This window comes from Prionailurus bengalensis, chromosome C1, assembly GCF_016509475.1.
Source record: "Prionailurus bengalensis isolate Pbe53 chromosome C1, Fcat_Pben_1.1_paternal_pri, whole genome shotgun sequence".
Taxonomy (NCBI): Eukaryota; Metazoa; Chordata; class Mammalia; order Carnivora; family Felidae; genus Prionailurus; species Prionailurus bengalensis.
The window spans coordinates 202120849-202124095 of NC_057345.1; positions in this window are offsets into that span (position 1 = coordinate 202120849).

Below are 3247 nucleotides of genomic sequence, written 5' to 3' on the forward strand. Positions count from 1 at the left end.
GTTGTGTGTCTTTTGCCTGAGTCTTTGGGGGGCTTCCCCGGGAAAGCGATCTGGCGCTGGCTGTCCCCGTCTGTCCAGCTCTGTCCCCGACTCCTGGGAGTAGGGGCTGGGAGTGAGTGGGACAGGCACAGCCTTGGATGGGCTGGGAATGAGAAGGATGGGTCAGGAGGCAGGGGAATCTCCTCCCTCAAGTGGCCTATGGAAACTTAAAGTCTTCAGTCCAGGTGGACCCTTCCAGTGTGGCCACAGGACTCTGGTGTCTCCCCTGGACTGCCAGCTCAGCCTCTGGCCCCCAAGCCGCCCCTGGGTGGGCAGTGAGGGAGGAGCGGTCGAGCGAGTGTCTTTCTCTCTCCCACGTTCAGTCTCACGTTCAGGTGGTGTTGCAGAGGGCGACAGAACAGGGAGACACTGGATCTGAGGCCCTCTGGCCCCTGAAGTAAGGACAGCTCCCTTCTGGGCAGGGGGAGATGACCCCCAGGTCCCCAAGGAAAGGGAGCGGGGTATTGTATGCCAGCGTGTTCACCAAGGTGCTGCCTCTGGGAATCCAGGTGCTGTTCTCCAAGGGGCCCAAGTAACTCTTCGGCTTCCAGAACAGCAGTGTTCACAAGACTACACGTGCACCGATGAGCACCTGTTTCTGAAGCAAAATTCTATGAGAGTTCTACCCACTGTTCTGGGGGCCCCTGACCCCTGGCGAGTTGCAGGGGCCTCCGCACTTGGCAGTGGGCCACAGGGAAAGGAGTGCCCCCCTCTCTCCCCTCCCTAGCACCGGGCACAGAGCCCCACCTTTCCTGGTAGTCCCTCTTGTGTGTCTGGAGTCGGACACTTTCCTGCCACAGGAGGTGAGGGAAGGTGGTTTTGTTCGACCATCTCCCTCCTGTCGTTCCTTCTATCGACTCAGGAGAGGCAAAAAGGCACTTGGGGCTTTTAAGGGGGTGAGACTTGCTTCTCCCCTTAGAAGGAAACCAGGTCCCCCAAAGCAGATAAATCCTGGCCAGAGTGCTCTAGGCTGCATCAGGCCAAGGCCAAGGCCTGCAGGCCGTTTGGTCACTTAGGCCATGTGCTCTACTGCTCCGAAACTGAGTTAATTCTGTCAATCCTCATGAATCTATCAACGAGGAACTATTAGGCCCACTCTACAGATGAAGAAAAAACACACAGAGGTGTCCAACCTCCACGGCCCAGGCTGGGGCTCCAAATTCCAGAGTGCGGAGGCTGCTCAGCTCTGAGTTACGCTGCCCTCTCCGGGCGGAAGCAGGGCGGGGCTGCCTGGAGGGAGCCCAGGGCGCTCTTGGCGCGGGCTGGGTCTGTACCCTGTGGGCTAGCCATCCTGGTTTGGGGTCTGATTTTCCTTCATCCACGGGTGGGTGCTCTTGCCGCCCACCCCTCGGCTGCAGCTGCTGTCCTGGGATGGGGCAACGGGTGCTGGCTGTCCCTGCAGGTGCAGGCGGTCTCGACCCCGGCTAACATTCGAATCGACCGGGGCGCTTAAAAAAACATGCATGTCAGCATCCCACCATCAGAGATTCTGATTTAATTGGCCTGGAGTGGAGCCCAGGTAGGGTTTTCCTTCCTTCCTTCCTTCCTTCCTTCCTTCCTTCCTTCCTTCTTTCCTCTTTCTTTCTTTCTTTCTTTCTCTCTTTTTCCTTTCTCTTTCTCTTTCCTTTCTCTCTTTCTTTCTCTTTCTTTTTCTTTTTCTCTCTCTCTTCCTTCCTTCCTTTTTCTTTTCTTTTCTTGGTCTTCTTTTTCCCAGGCGATTCTAATGCAGAGCTGGGCAAAAAGAAAGCTGGAGTCAGGACACCTGGGTTTGAATCCTGTCCCACCACTTACTGTTTTATTGCCCTGGAGCTACTCGCCTCCTCTGAGACTCAAGTTTTCTGCATCTCATGGGGATGATCTCAGCCTCAAATAACTGGGTGGTAGCAATGTGAGACCATGGATGTGAAAACCATATAGATTGGGGTGGATTATGAAGGGGCCATCGCTGGAGTTAACGCTCACGCCAGACCCCCTCCCCCGCCCCCGCCCCCGCCATACCCCAAGGCTGCCGACTCGGGCCCTTTCTGTAGTATTTTTGCAGAGTGCTCATTTCCACGTCACTTGCTCACAGCCTCCCTGTGCTCTAAACCCTCTGAAGAGGATTTTATGGGTGAGCCGCACCCCCACTGTGGCTCTAGCTACAGGAACCCCCTGATGGATGGATGGATAGTATGCCCTAGAAACCCTTGCTGAGGGAAAGTATAATTGCTCCCAAGTGGGAAGATGGCTGGGAGGAGTTGGGGGGGAGGGATCTTGAGGATTGCAAGCCGGTTGCTCACCTCTTGGAACTGCTGGGCTGTTGACAAACACTGGGGCTATACTGCCACCGTGGGGGCAGCACAGGAAACTGCTGCTGGGTCTCGGAGGGTGATTTTGCTTATTAAGCGGTGGTCCCAGGAGTCCATTTGGGAGCTTGGGTTCTTGTTAAACTCGCAGAAACAGGGGACCCATTGTCGAAGACCGCCTGAGCTAGAAGCCTGGGAAGGGATCTGGGAATCTGCATGGAAACACGCCCCCTGGGCGATTCTAATTCATAGAGTCACCTAGTTTCTCGGTGACCTAATTTGTACAATTTGGGGCAGATTCAGAGCCCCTGGTTTAGAAATTATTAAGAATTTCAAGGGGTGCCTGGGTGGCTCAGTTGGTTAAGCGTCTGCCTTGGGCTCGGGTCATGATCTTGCGGTTCGTGAGTTCGAGCCCTGCATCGGATTCTCTGTTGTCAACACAGAGCCCGCTTTTCGGATCCTCTGTCTCCCTCTCTCTCTGCCCCTCCCCTGCATGTCCTCTCTCTCCCTCTCTCTCTCTGTCTCTCTGAAAAATAAACATTTGAAAAAACAGAATTTCAAGACAGTTATGGCAGAGGATTAAGCCAGGCCCAGGCCCTGTGTGACCACACAGGCTTCGTGCCTGGGAAGCTGGCCTTGTTGTTAAGCCCTCTGAATCTGGACGGCCACTGCTGTAGAGACTGGACCGGCTCCATAGGATGTGGTGGGTGAGAGCGCCCCCGGGGGGTGAGGCAGTTTTTGAACGGAATTTGGACTCTACCACTTATGACATATGGGACTTTGGACACATTCCTAACCTCTGAGCTTTATTTATTTCCCTTTTAAATACTGGGATGATTTCTTTTTCAAAGAATTGCTTTGAAAATATAAAATCATTTCTGTCGTATAGGAAGTGCGGCTTACGTGTAGTTAGTGCTGCACCC